Source organism: Mastomys coucha, unplaced genomic scaffold (genome assembly GCF_008632895.1).
Source record: "Mastomys coucha isolate ucsf_1 unplaced genomic scaffold, UCSF_Mcou_1 pScaffold20, whole genome shotgun sequence".
Classification (NCBI taxonomy): Eukaryota; Metazoa; Chordata; class Mammalia; order Rodentia; family Muridae; genus Mastomys; species Mastomys coucha.
The window spans coordinates 139,651,722-139,666,699 of NW_022196903.1; the positions used below are offsets into that span (position 1 = coordinate 139,651,722).

The window sequence follows — 14,978 nt, forward strand, 5'->3', positions numbered from 1 at the left end:
GTCAAAAAAAAAAAAAGCAGGCTGTAAGATCGTACAGCTGAGCCCACTCCTGCCTGCTCTCTGCTTCCACTTCTTTAGAGACGCAGTAGGGAAGCTCTCCTTAAGGATGTGAATGAAATCAGGTGCTGTCCTCAGCTCCCCACCCCTGAGGTATCCATCAAAAGAATTAGACAGAGACCCTCAGCGTAGTGTGCAAGCCAGCCAGCCAGGGTTCACTGCAGAGTAGGATGGGACACCTCCTAAGGAGGAGAGAGGTCAATGGCCACAGGGATCCTGCGGAGGAAAGGACTCCGATGGGGTAAGACTGGACAAAGGCTCAGGGGCCCTGCAGACCAGCACACTGGGGGGAGGGGGGAGACAGTAGGATGTCCAACTACATCTTTAAGCAGGCTTTACACTAGCTCTATAGAACACAGCTTTCCTGAAGGACCCAGGCGATTGACAGGCCCATTCGGATGACATCGTAAAGGAAGAAGCGATGCCTCTGCTAGTCAGTAACCACACAGTCTCAGCAGCTCGGAATGCCATGTCTCCACCCTGGGCCAGATCCCACTTCTGTGACCGGAAATCACGTAGATATGCAGAATGAGAAAGATTTAGAGAGTGTCTCTCATTTGGGATTGTCAGGGTCTTGGGTTCTGTCTGTGGGAGGCAGGCGGCTGGAGAACAGTGCTACTGCGGTTGTAGTCCCTCATGTCTGGATGGCTTACTGAGCTCAACACAGATGGAGGACTCCCTTTCTCCGTGGGGTGTCTCTTTCTCTGCCTGACCTTGTCTGGAGAGTGCCTCTGAGCACAGGTGCCTGGCCTTGTCTGAAAAACAGCCTTGTGCAGGGCTCTCTGCAAACAATGCGTAACTCAGCACCAATGTCCTGCTTTGGCTTCCTGACTGCATGATAACTAGGTGCATGACAATCAACCCTTCCCTCCCCCCCCCCCCCCCGCCTGATAATTAGGTACTACATTATAGCCACCCAGTCCTTTCCACCAGCACCATAACAGCCCTTGATACCCTGCCCCTGGGACAACACTGTGTCTCACTGCAGCGGTCTCCGGAAGTCCTTGCATCACACTCGCCGCCATCTGACCCCTGCCTGCTTCTGCTCCCCTTGTCCTTGCTGCCTGGAGGGAGACCCACATCGAGCAGGAGTGGCCCTCATAGGTGGTGTCTTCTAAGAACAGGACAACAGTAGATTTCTGGAATGCCAGCTGAGCTGCGCCGCTGAGGCCCATCTCTTTCCCCCCCCTCCTCTGGGATCACTGTGACTTCGCACAGCCTAGCATTTGCTAAAATGCCAAATTAGAAAACTTCAGAAAGGAGGATCAAGGTGAGATTCTTTACTCTGTTTGCAACAGGGATTTGTAGCTCAGGCTGGCCTGGAATTCACTAAACAGCCCAGGCTAGCCTCTAATTTACATAAACCCTCCCTCTTCAGTTTCCTGAATGCTGGACTTTGGATTGTGCATGGCCTGATGTTGGTTCTTTAAGGTTCTTTAAAGGAAAACATCACTATTAAAGAAAGTGATCAACTGTCTTCATGATAAGCTGACAGAATGGAGGAAACAGTTGTGAGTGTACACACACAGTCTAGGACAACACAAGAAACAACATCTTGGCTGTGGGGAAAGCTGAGCATGTGGGTGGGCATGGCGATCACTTTAGAATATTTTCCTCCGGGGGAAAAATGACAACCACAATACCCAACTCCATGAAATCCCCAATGCACACTAAGTCAGACCCTCTGCACGGCCTGTTAAGAATGTGGAAACATCTAGAGTGACGCTGTGGGTGGTTGCCATGGCTCAGGATCCCAGGGCTGGGGACACAGACACAGGAAGGTCCCTCCTCTGTCCAGTCGGCTACCCAATCATCAAGTGGAGGATGCCCGAGGATTGACACATAAAACGTCTTCTGGACAGCATATTCATATACATGCATGTGCAGGTATAACCCTGTCATACATACAAGCATCCTCATACATGTGCATGTGCAGGTGTGCCCCGACACATATACATGCACACTCAAACACATGCATGTGCAAGTGCACCCTTGGCACGTATACATGCATACTAATACATGAGTAGGAATGTTCCCACCACAACTACATGCATGCGCAGGTGTGCCCCTGACATACAAACATGCTAAAAGGACAGGATAGGGAGGCAGGCATCTCTTTTCTGTCTCTTATATATTATTTATTTGCAGTGCTGTGATCAAACCCAGGACTTGGGCATTCTGGGTAAACATTACACAGGAAAATACATATCCTTCCTTAATTTTAAAAAAATATCCTTTGTTAGTATTTGAATATGGTTAAATGTTTCATTCAAGCTAAGAGATAACTACCTGCTATAAAAATAGTAAAAGAAAAGGGTAATACCTTATAAAAAGTGAATAATTAAAAGTAAATATTGTTAGCTACTATTTTTTCTGAGCTTGTGTGTGTGTGTGAGAGAGAGACAGAGACAGAGACAGACAAACAGAACTAGAGACAGAGAGACAGAGAGAGAAAGAGGAAGCCCTAATAACTTAATGTTTTTTTCCATTGAGATCCACAATTCAGCAGAAGTTTGAGCATAAAACAAAGGAGGGACAAGGAAGGAAGCTGAGGAGAACCTCTGAAAGGGCCGGGGGACAACTCAGTGGGCAAGGAGTTGACCACACACATGTGAGAACTAGAGCCTGAATGCCCAGGGCCTATGTAAAGCCAGGCAAGGATGGCAGATGCCCACATCCCCATAATGGGATGCAGAGACAAGATATCTCCGGGGCAAACTGGCTAGATAGACCATTGGTGAGCTCCCAGAGAGGAAACCTTCTCTCAGTCAATACAGATGGGATCAGTCAAGGAAGACACCTTAGGACGCACATGCACATGCACCTACACACATGTAAGTATGCATACACACGATGTACATACATGACGTACACATACAAACCACTAAGGAGCCTAAGAGAAAAAATGTAGGGGACTCGAAGCTCTTGGTGTTTGTGTCTATTTTGCCCTTATGTGTTTTGTTAATATCACACACTAGTTCGTCTTCTTAAGCCACTTCATAACAGTAAGATACTTTTTACCTATAGAGAGTACAAAGCCCTCTAGAATTATGATCTGCTTTTCCATTTCTGACAGTCAGAAATACTATCCGTAACTCATCAATCTGCTGTAAGAAACAGCACCACAGCCACGAAGGCCGGTGTCAGCAGATCACTGGCCACATTATTGCCAATGAAGGAGCCAGGGTCAGTACACTCCGAAAAGCTCGGCCCTATCTCCAGGAAGCACCTGCGCTCCACAGAGCTAGAGACCACACTGAGTGCAGGAAGCCGGAGATCAAAGGCAGGAAAACCAGCCCACCGCTGCCCAGTGGCCCAGAGTTTGTAATCTTCATCAAACGTTGAATTTCATTATTATTACTTTTATTTATATAAATTTTTGAGAAAGTCTAATAACAGTCTGGCTGTCTTCCAACTTGCTAGGAAGCCAAGGGTGATCCTGAATTCCTGATCCTGCTGCCTCCCTCCCCCCAGTGCTGGGATTCTAGGCAGGAACCACTATGCCCAGTTCAATGTGGTGTGGGGGGTTGGACCTAGGACTTCGTATGCTCTAGACAAGCATTCTACCATGTGAGGGCATCCCCGTTTGTAAGAGAAGCCCAACATACCAATCTTTTATTTGAAATGCATTTTTAAAATGACAGCCAATTCCAAAACTCGTTAAGAGTCCAACATGGGTCTTTCCTGTGGAGAACAACACACGTGGGACCAGTTTCAGCTTGGGAACTGTTTCTATGCGACTCTGGGACAAGCTGGTCTCTAAGGTCTCTTTTTACTTAAACAGTTTTATGATTTTCATTAAGCTATGCTGGGGTTTAAATCGCAGTGGCACAAATCCAATTAAAATCGCAGCTGCAAACGCCAGAACAATGAGTCAAAGTCACAGGCACCCAGACAGGAACGGGTCCTGAGGGGAGCCACTCATCACCTTCAAAGTCACAGGCTCCCAGACAGGAACGGGTCCTGAGAGGAGCCACTCATTACCGTCAGTAGAGTAGCTGGGTAGCAACAGGCCAGGAGGAAGATCATTAAATCAAATTCAGGAAATGGAGATGTTTAGGTCCCGGCTATAACTTCCTTGAGACTAGGAAATAAAAGACTTTTGATATTGGTTGTCATTATCGACTGGAAGCTGCTTTCATTTTCTGAAATGGAGAGATCGCCTGGGTGCTGACGATATATAACCTTACATCCCAGAGAGAGAGAGAGAGAGAGAGAGAGAGAGAGAGAGAGAGAGAAGAGAGAGAGAAGAGAGAGAGAGGAGAGAGAGAGAGAGAGAGAGAGAGAGAAAGAGAGAGAGAAAAGAGAGAGAGAGAGAGAAGAGAAGAGAAGAGAAGAGAAGAGAAGAGAAGAGAAGAGAGAGAGAGAAGAGAGAGAGGAGAGAGAGAGAGAGAAAGAGAGAGAGAAAAGAGAGAGAGAGAAGAAAAGAGAAGAGAAGAGAGAGAGAGAGAGAGAGGGAGGGAGAGAGGAGAGAGAGAGAAGAGAGAGAAGAGAGAGAGAGAGAAGAGAGAGAGAGAAGAGAGAAGAGAGAGAGAGAGAAGAGAGAGAGAGAGAGAGAGAGAGAGGGAGGAGAGGCCCTTAAGGGAACTCACTGAGTCCCGTCAAGTCACTGGTCCCATTGGTTCCGAGGCACATGCATTGTGGTATGATCCACAACCATGACTCTACTGTCTTGAGGTATCTGAAAGCGTGCCCTGTGGCCTAGCAAGGAAGTTCCAGAAAACATGAAGGCATATCTACACTTGTGATTTATTCACTGTGAGACCTTACACTTTCTAGCTTACTTTTCATGTAAAAAAATAGAAATTGTTGAGAGGGTTAATAAAAACATCATATGCAAACAGCCGATATAAAAAAGATACAGTTAAAGCTTATTGAGAGTGTGAACAACAGATTATTTGGGTTTGTTTGTTTTTTCTAAGAACACCTCACAGGCCAGGGAGATAGCCCAGTTAGTAGAATCCTCACAGCCCACATGTGAGGGCCCAAGATACACTGCCACACAACACCAGGGCATGGTGATGTGTGCTTGTTAGACAGCAGCTCCAGGGACACAGAGGCAGGAAGATCTCTGTGATGCACTGGTCAGCTTCCCTGGCCAACTTAGCAAATTCCAGACCAGTGACAGACATTGATAAAAGAAATGAGAACTGGTGGGAATACACGTATGTGCATGCTCACACACACTAAAATATTCTGAACAATCCAAGACAGGGTTTGTCAAAACACATAAGATACAAGAAGTTTGAACCGGTCATTGGCTGGAGTTAGACCTTGAGTGTAGGAAATTACAAATATCCCAGGGCTTCTCTTAACTCTAGTGAGGCCAGCTCCACAAACTGTGACCTACACCATGATGGTGTCACATGTGTGGGCATGTTAGTCAGCAACCCAAGACACTGAGAAAACCCAAAGATACTCTTCATAAGCACAGACATATGTTACCTTACTATTTATGCCACTTGGTGCATCTCAGATCATCACAAATGCCCAGTAAAACATGAGCCACTTTATTCTACCACATTGTCAGGTTACAAATTAAAGCTAATCGATACAGCTAAGCAACATCGAGGTGAGTACATGATGTCCAAGCTCAGACTGTGCCAAGAACTTAGTTTATGGAAATGATCACTGTGTTTGTCACAGCTGCTGGCCTATGAGACTGATGCCTCTAGGAGACACCAGACTTTCAAATAATAACCGAAACAAGAGGCGAGAATGTTCTTCTAGAAGACAATTAAGGTCAGGAAGAAAAGCTCTGGCTGGTGCAGCCTGCCACTTTGTTTTGGTGAGGGAGAATCCTTTCAAAATGAGCCATCATTTAAAACTTCTAACATTGTGGACTGATGTTTCTGTTTAGGACTTGTTTCTGTGTTTGTTTGTTTGTTTGTTTTTTAATTTGGGATACAACCCTTCTGGCTCATAACTTGGCAAAGATCTGGCTGGGAAGATTGTTGATCAAGTAAAGTCCTAGCCTTGCAAGCATGAGGGCATAAATGCAATACAAAGCCTACAAAAAAAAGCCAAGCACGGTGGTACATCCTGGAACCAGCACTGAGAGACGGTGGTACATCCTGGAACCCAGCACTGAGAGGCGCTGACTGTTTTTGGTGGTACATCCTGGAACCCAGCACTGAGAGGTGCTGACTGTTGGGTCCCAGGAGTGTACAGCCAGCTGACTAGAACTACCTGGTGATTTCCAGGATGTTAAGACCCTGTCCCAAAAATAAGGTGAATAATTAATGGCTTTCAAGGTTGTCTTCTGGCCTCAAATCACAGGCACACATGCATGCTTGCTCTCCCACTGTCTCTGATGCTGTCTCTCTGCACACGTGCATGCTTGCTCTCCTGCTGTCTCTGATGCTGTCTCTCTGCACACATGCATGCTTGCTCTCCTGCTGTCTCTGATGCTGTCTCTCTGCACACGTGCATGCTTGCTCTCCCGCTATCTCTGATGCTGTCTCTCTGCACACGTGCATGCTTGCCCTCCCACTGTCTCTGATGCTGTCTCTCTGCACACGTGCATGCTTGCTCTCCCGCTGTCTCTGATGCTGTCTCTCTGCACACGTGCATGCTTGCCCTCCCACTGTCTCTGATGCTGTCTCTCTGCACACATGCATGCTTGCCCTCCCACTGTCTCTGATGCTGTCTCTCTGCACACATGCATGCTTGCCCTCCTGCGGTCTCTGATGCTGTCTCTCTGCACACATGCATGCTTGCTCTCCTGCTGTCTCTGATGCTGTCTCTCTGCACACGTGCATGCTTGCTCTCCTGCTGTCTCTGATGCTGTCTCTCTGCCTCTTTCTTTCTCTCTCGTTCCCTTCCCTCCCCCTCTCTCTACATAAATGAAATGCATGCATCTAACCTTCACCCCATTTTTGCTATCTCCCCAACCTAGAAGATGAGATACAGATTGCTTGAAATACAGGCTAACAGCTATGTTTTTTCTGGCATTCCAACTATCTGAATATAGGTCTTGGCCATTGAAAGCCTAGCCTGTACACTGCCATGCAGTTCTTGGGGGAGTTTATCAATTTGTGTTTAGGGACTTTTCAAATAGAAAAAATAAATTATTAGTGTTTTCATAGGCAGTTCCATACTCCAAACTGTGTCAAGGGTAATATGTTTGAAAGGCCAAGGCAGAATGATGTAACCACAGGAGAATGCCACAACTCTACCCAAGGAACAAATCATATGATTTAAAAATGTTGCTAAAATTCTATAAGTTTATGCCACAGGATATGGAATTTTCTTGCACCTTGAAAATACTGAATGTAGTTTTCAAAATAAACATGTAAGGCCTAGAAAATTAGAAATCCAAATGGTTGCCATAAAAATATTCCATATATTTCCTTGTTTGTGAAGCCACCTCTCAGATGAGTTCAGTCCATGGCCCACTCAACATGTTTGTCCATATTGCCACAGGTAGGGGAGCACATAATGGGAGCACTTCTTTTTCATTGTTTAAGTAACTGGGACATGAAGGCTATAAAGTCAAAGGCCACATGGGATTTTATCATGCACACATACAGTTTTCCACGCCTAGAATCACTAATCAGTCATTCATTTGCACCTTAATTCATGGACTAGAGTATAGGCTGCATAATATTCAAACCCAGGCAAGTAGAGATACATTGTAACTGTTGAAACATTTGCAAGCCAGAGGAACAAGGTTGTCAATGAGAACCTGTATATTGAAACATTTGCAAGCCAGAGGAACAAGGTTGTCAATGAGAACCTGTATATCCGCAGCAGCTGCAGACCCAGCACAGAGGTAGAACGCCTTCTACCACTTCAGGCCCTGGTCTAGCCTCAATGCTACAAAAGAGATTATTAAGCTTGTGTGAGAGTGAATGTCCATGCAACAGTGAGTGGTTACACCATCAACAGGAGAGCAACAGCACCACCACAGGCTGCAGGCTGGTTTGCTGGAGAAGTTGGTTGCTTACATCCTAACAGGACCGCAGAGACAGAGCCGTGGGTAAGCAGGAAGAGCGTCCACTCAGAATGCCCCAGGCAGAGGCAGAGCTGTGGGTAAGCAGGAAGAGCGTCCGCTCAAAATGCCCCAGGCAGAGATTTTTAAACTCCATAGCTCAAGGTTTTCTCCCACATGTTGTGAGAATCAAACAACAGATGGATGGATGGATGGATGGATGGATGGATGGATGGATGGATGGATGCATGGATGCATGGATGGATGGACGGACAGACAGACAATACAGAGATTGAGAATAACTAGTTGTCCTTGGAGGCTGTGTGTGTTAAGACTAGTTTGGAATCGAATCTTTTTCACAGAAGTGCTAGGTCACACCCCACAGCCACCACACAGGCATGGAGCATTGTGAGGACTTAGAAGAGTTAAGTAAGCAAGTACTTGGAGCTCAGTCTCCCCAGAAGCTTCTTCCATGCCAGACAGAGCAGAAAGCGTGTCACTAGATACTTCAGAGCGCCACAGACTCCTTCATCGAAAGACATTTAAAGCATTTGAGCTCTCTGAAATTGTATTATTTGCTGGGATTTATTTGGCTTTATGGTAAGGTGGTAAAAATTTTCTTTTGCACAGAACCTAAAGGTGGAAGACATTGTGACTGTCCTATTTCCAAATGGTAGAAGGGCCTCCCCTAGTCTACTAATTCTTGCATGATATATTGCTTGATTTAATGGTAATTCAGGAGTAATTCATTCAAGAGTAATAAACATTGCAATGCATTAAACAAGGAAACACTGTAGCACTAACAGCATTCTTATAGACAATTTCCAACGTAAACTTGACTGGATGCGAGGAAACACACCATTAAACATGTCAGTGAGGGCATCTCACCGACATTTAGCTGAAGAGCAAAGGCACACCCTGAATGTGGGCAACCTCATCCCAAAGGCTGGCAGAGAGTGAAGCCAGCAGGGGCCCTCAGCAGGCAAAAGCCCCTCTCACAAAAGCCTAAAGACCTGAGTTCAGTCCTGGAGGTTATGTAAATGTGGAGTGAGAGAGCCAATTCCACAGGTCTGTCCTCTGTGCACACCCCACCCCACGCACACATACATACTATAGCATGCCTGCCCACCCATATGCACACATACACATACATATACACACATACACACACACACACACACACACACACACACACTATGGTATGCCCACCTCCCCACATGCATTACATAATACACACACACACACACACACATACACACACACACTATGGGCACTATGCATGCTTACCCACCTACACTCATTACATATCACTCACACACACACTCTATGGACATCATGCATGCCCACCCACCCACATGCATTCCATAATACATACACACCCGACACCAGCCCCAAACAGACAGACACACACACACACACAAACACACACACACACACACACACACTCCCTGACTGCAGGCTCAATGTAAGCAGCCAACTCTCACACTCCGACTCTCCAACTCACACTCCAACTCACACTCTGCCTCATACTCAGACTCACACTGCGACTCACACTCTGCCTCACACTCCAACTCACACTCCGACGCACACTCCAACTCATACATTGCCTCACACTCTGCCTCACACTCCAACTCACACTCTGCCTCACACACCACCTCACACTCTGCCTCACATTCCAACTCACACACTGCCATGACTTCCCTGCCAAAAATGGCTGTATCCTCAAACTGTGAGGTGGAATGAATGCTTTGCCCCATACATTGCTTTCCTGAGCTGTCTTCCCAAGGCAGAGCCAGGCCACTAGTACAGCTGCTGCGCCTACATCCCTGCGCCTACTCCACACACACTTTTTGTTTCTTCAGGTAAAAATAACACAAAGGCCATGCACACTTTTCTCCTTGAAGGGCTTTAACTTCATAGCATGTTTTTAATCTCACCATTTTCTAAGCAAAATCATTTCTCGGTTTATTTTTCTTAGCAGATAGGAAGAAAAACTAAGTTAACCGACTGAGGTGCCTAGAGGTCAGAACAGTGCACACAGTGCACACCAGCCCACAAGTGCTGGGACAGCCAGGACCGTCACCAGTCTCCATTCCTCCAGTTTCATTTCTCCATGCATCTTGTGTGTTCGCACCTTATCCTGCTAGTGAACACTGTCTACTCATTTATAATCGGGAAGGAACAGTCATCTACTTAGCAAAGACTCGCCAAGCATCCGACGTGTGCCAGGTAACAAGTAACGAAAAATGTTCCTGACAAAGCCTTCCAGGACGGTCCCACCTGAGCTCCCTCCTGAGTGGGCACTACTTCTTTGTTAGTCTCCATGTGTAGTGTGCAAGCATTTGCAAGGTGGGGGCTGTCTTGCCACCACTGTATCTCTAGGGCCTGGAGCAGAATAGGCCTTCAGTAAATCCTTTCTGATGTAATGGGTAACTGATTAAAAAAAGAAGAAGAAGAAAAAAATTACTGCCAAGAAGGGAGATAACAGCTCGGTAAGTCATGTCAGGAATCCAGACTTCATCCCACAGCCAGAGGGAAGGTTAGGATGGTTTCCCACAGGAGAATGGCAGGATCTGATGTCACCAACGCATAGCATGCAAGTTTCCCAGAGAAAATTGGCTGGGGTGTAGAAGGACGAGGCTGATAAGCCCCAGGCAGGACGCTATGTACACACAAGACTACTTCAAACCAATGAATGGTACTCAGCGAGAGGCTTAGAAGGCAGAATTAAAGGTCTCGGGGATGATGTAAAAGTCTCAGCACTGCTGTGGGTGATGTGGAGACGCCTCAGTGGGTAAAGCGCTTGCCCTGAAGCACAAGGACATAAGTTAGAATCCCAGAACCACTTTAAGGTGGCGGGGGAAGGGGGGTGGGGGGAATCCAGCATGGTGGCTTGGACTTGTAATCCTAGTGCTACAGAGGCAGGGACACATAGATCCTGGGTTCCGTGGTCAGCTGCCCTAGACTACTTGGTGAGGTAAGCCAATGAAAGATTTTATCTCAGAAATAAATAAGCAAAATAAGGGGGTGGGAGGAATGTGGCTGGCTCCCGAGGGAAGGTACATGTGATTGACCACTGAGTACCTCACACACGTGTGGGTATGCACACAATCAAGAAGTCCGGGTCTGAATCCCTGGCTGGCTAGGTGATGTTAAGATGTACTACGTATGGATCAAAACAGTAAGCACCAGAGTATGTGGATATTCTTGTGAGAGATCAAAAGTTCCAAACTAAGCCTGTTATGGTAGGGGACAGCTTTAATCCCAGTATTCTGGAGGCAGAGTCAGGTGCATCTCTGTGAGTTCAAGGCCAGCCTGAGCTATATAGTGAGTGTCAGGTTAGTCTAGGCTGCATAGTGAGAACCTGTAAAACACTTAGAAATCAGGGCAGGAGGGATAAGGCATTTGAAGCCAGCATGTGGTACATACATAGTGAGACTTCTCATCAAACCAGAACATACACACCAAAATAACCAAAGACTTCCAAGGTGGGTGAGCATACCTCATGTGCCTGCTCCAAGGTGGGCATGTGCACCTCGGGGTCCTGCATGGCATCCAAGTAAGAATGCCATCAGATAATCTGAAAAATGAGTCTAACTGAAACTGTAAGTTAACCCTAAACTCTTCAGCAAGTTGCCACCTGACCACACTTACCCTCTGCAGCCTCAGGATGCTTGGTATGTCACTGGCTAAGCATTAGCTGCTGACGGCTGTGCCTTCCTGGTGTTAGATTAGTCTTCAAGCTGAATCGCTGAACTCTACTGACAGGGGCCAGGCCTAATACAATCTCCAGCCAAAAGGGGAGAAAAACTCATTATGAAGCCATCTGTCCTGAGATCCTGTCCTGGTTTCTAAGCTAAAGAAATCAGAGTAATTCTGAGAATTTAAATAGCACACCCAGTGTGGGTAAGCTCTGTTGATACCTGGCTGGCATGCTAGTTGGCTGCGCAGCAGCCAACCCCTCAGACAGCTGCACAAGGTCTATTAGCAAGTGGGTCTCCCAGGCTGCTGCCTTCATCGCCATAGGAAATAACCAAGCAGAAGATCACCACTCCAGGCAATGGGCAGTCCACTGTTTTCACTAATATCTTCCCTTCTATATACTTTGTTCTTAGCCTTACATGAAGATATTTGTGTAAAACAAAATTAAAAGGTAACAGCAGTGATGAAATTAATTGTACGGCCAATCTGAATCTCAATTGTGGTAGGGAGACTTTCCTGGGGTCAAGCCTTCCACTCCTAATTTCATCTAGTCTTGTATTCCTGTTCCCTGTCCTTTCTCTCTAGGTTCTGTAGGACAGGGTCTCCTGTAGCCCAGACAATGTCAAGCTGTTAGGGGTGATCTCTGACTCCTAATCGGGCCCTGGGAATACAGGCATGGCCGCCGTGCCTCTTAAACTGTGCTGCAGATGGAACCAAGGGTCTTACGCATGCTAGGCAGGCACTCTGTCAGCTGAGACAGTTTAATCAGAACTTTATAAGCAAACACTCCAAGGAGAGACCTTTTGGAGTAGGCTCTCCCAGAGGAGGGAGCAGTCCAATGCATTGCTTTGTGGATTTTAAAGAAAATGGTATGAATATGTATGAGGTGGGTGGCACTCTGATGGGGTAAGGTGACCTTATTTCCCTCCTGAATCACAGTGAACTGGATCTGCATTTCACAGTATTTCTTTACATGAGCCTCTAGGAGAGCTCACAGCGGGGGCATCAGATCCACAATGACACCAGGTCCTATGGGGACACAGACCATCCAATATTACACAGGTGTGGGAGAATACCCGGGTGCTGTGGTTTGGCTTAACCACAGAGGGGCATAGCTACCACAGCAGTTATTCTGTTCAACGGTTCGCCTGTCCCGTATCAATCTAACCCAGATTTTTATCCTTCATTCATATTTATAGCTTTATCGTTCAATCAAAACCTTTCCCAGGGCTCAGTATGTCATTATAAGAAATGGAACAAACACCCACCCCCCACTACTGTGTACCTGGATTGCCATCCATGGGAGAGGAGCTGCCCAGAGGAGCTTCCCTGAGACCTGGGTGTGTAAATGAGATCAAGGTGTGTGGAGGTGATGGCTTTCCCCTCTGTAGGAGATCCAGGTGAACAGAGTCAAACACCACCACCAGCTCCATGAGGGGACTCATTCCAGGCTACACATACAGCTAGGAGTGCAGCTTTCAGAGCAGGGCGAGAAGGAAAAGCACAACCGCTGGCCTTCCCATCATCCCCAGCACCTGCATCTGCTCCCTACCGACCCTCAAAGCTGGCGCTCCACCTCAGCATCCCAAAGCTGGCGCTCCACCTCAGCATCCCATCTAACCCTCAAAGCTGGCGCTCCACCTCAGCATCCCATCTAACCCTCAAAGCTGGCGCTCCACCTCAGCATCCCATCTAACCCTCAAAGCTGGCGCTCCACCTCAGCATCCCATCTAACCCTCAAAGCTGGCGCTCCACCTCAGCATCCCATCTAACCCTCAAAGCTGGCGCTCCACCTCAGCATCCCATCAACGACCTTGGCTCTGCAGCCATTTATGTCCCTTTACTCATCTGTGCACCAAACCCTCTGCTAGAAGCTTATGCTGACCTGGACCATCCAGACACTCAGTTTCTGAATCCTGGTAACCTTGGTAACAAACTATAAAGAGGCTCGCAAGTGGCAACCCTGACACCACCTTCAAAAGGCGAAACGTAATACCATTTTTGGAAGGCAACTTTTCGCTATTGACCATGCCAGAAAACTGCCTGTACTCTTGGCCCAGAAGATTGACTTAGTTTTCTAACAGAAATGACCAGAGACACACACACACGGGATTCGTTCTGTGGCTGTAACAAACATATACCATGACCAAGAGCAACGGGGTTCGTCCTGTGGCTGTAACATACACCATGACCAAGAGCAACGGGGTTCATTCTGTGGCTGTAACATATACCATGACCAGAGACGCACGCATGGGGTTCATTCTGTGGCTGTAACATACACCATGACCCAGAGCAACTAACAGGAGGAAAGATTTATTTGACTTATATTCCGAGTCAGTCAAGCCCTGGGGAAGTCAGGGAGGAACCCAGTAGAACTTGAGTAAGCAGAGACTATAAAGGGAATGTTGTTTAGTGAGCTTGCTCATGCTCCGCACTGCTAAATCCCTTTACACAGCCCAGGACCACCTGTCCAGAGAACAGTGCTTCCCACAGTGGGTGGGGCCTTCTATATCAGTCACTCACCAGGACAATCCCCAACATGTCTGTCTGCTTACAGGCCTATCCGATCTGGGCAATCCCTACATTGGGACAAACTGACAGTTAACAGATAACCAGGACATGTGGGAACAGGGGTGCCTGTGACGGGAGCATGATTTAGATGGCAAAGAGCTTGCCTGCCATCCAACATACATGGGGTTTGATCCCCAATACTGCATATGTGGAGCATGGTTTATATCACCAGCCCTTGGCAGGTAGAGGCAAGAGGATCATACAAGGCTTAGGCTGTCCTGGGCTGCATAACAAGTTCAAGGCAGGCTGGGATACGTCTGAGTCAAGAAATAAAAGGTTTTCAAAATCTGAAGCTATGGCTTCTCCATTATGCCAGACTATACCCTCAAGCTGCGAGCTAAAACAAACACTCTTTTACATTTAAAAACAAAATAACAAAGTATGGTGGTACACCTCTGCAGTCTCAGCTACTCAGGAGGCCAGAGGAGGGACCACAATTTGAGCCTAGAAGTTCCCGATTTAATAGAATCACACACATTAAAAGAGTTATTGTATGATAAGATAAATCTCAAGAAGATGGTTTTAAGAATCTTGTTTGATCCTAGTTACACAAAAAGTCATAAATGTATACACACAGGGATGAAGGACAGCTAGTGTCTCTCTCTAGCTTGTAAAGTTGTGGATTTCCATTTTGTTATTCGAAAGTTCAAATCCATTCTTAGTTATAGGGAGAGTCAAGACCAGAGTGGGATACAGAAGTTTATGACAAAAAAAA

General features: G+C 46.7%; 1 protein-coding gene across 6 annotated transcripts in view; it reads right to left on the reverse strand.

Annotated features, from left to right (window-relative positions):
• The window catches only part of Lmntd1 (lamin tail domain containing 1), a 229,170-nt gene that overhangs the window by 213,777 nt on the left and 415 nt on the right, over nt 1-14,978 (reverse strand). The gene's annotated exons all lie outside the window — the stretch shown is intronic.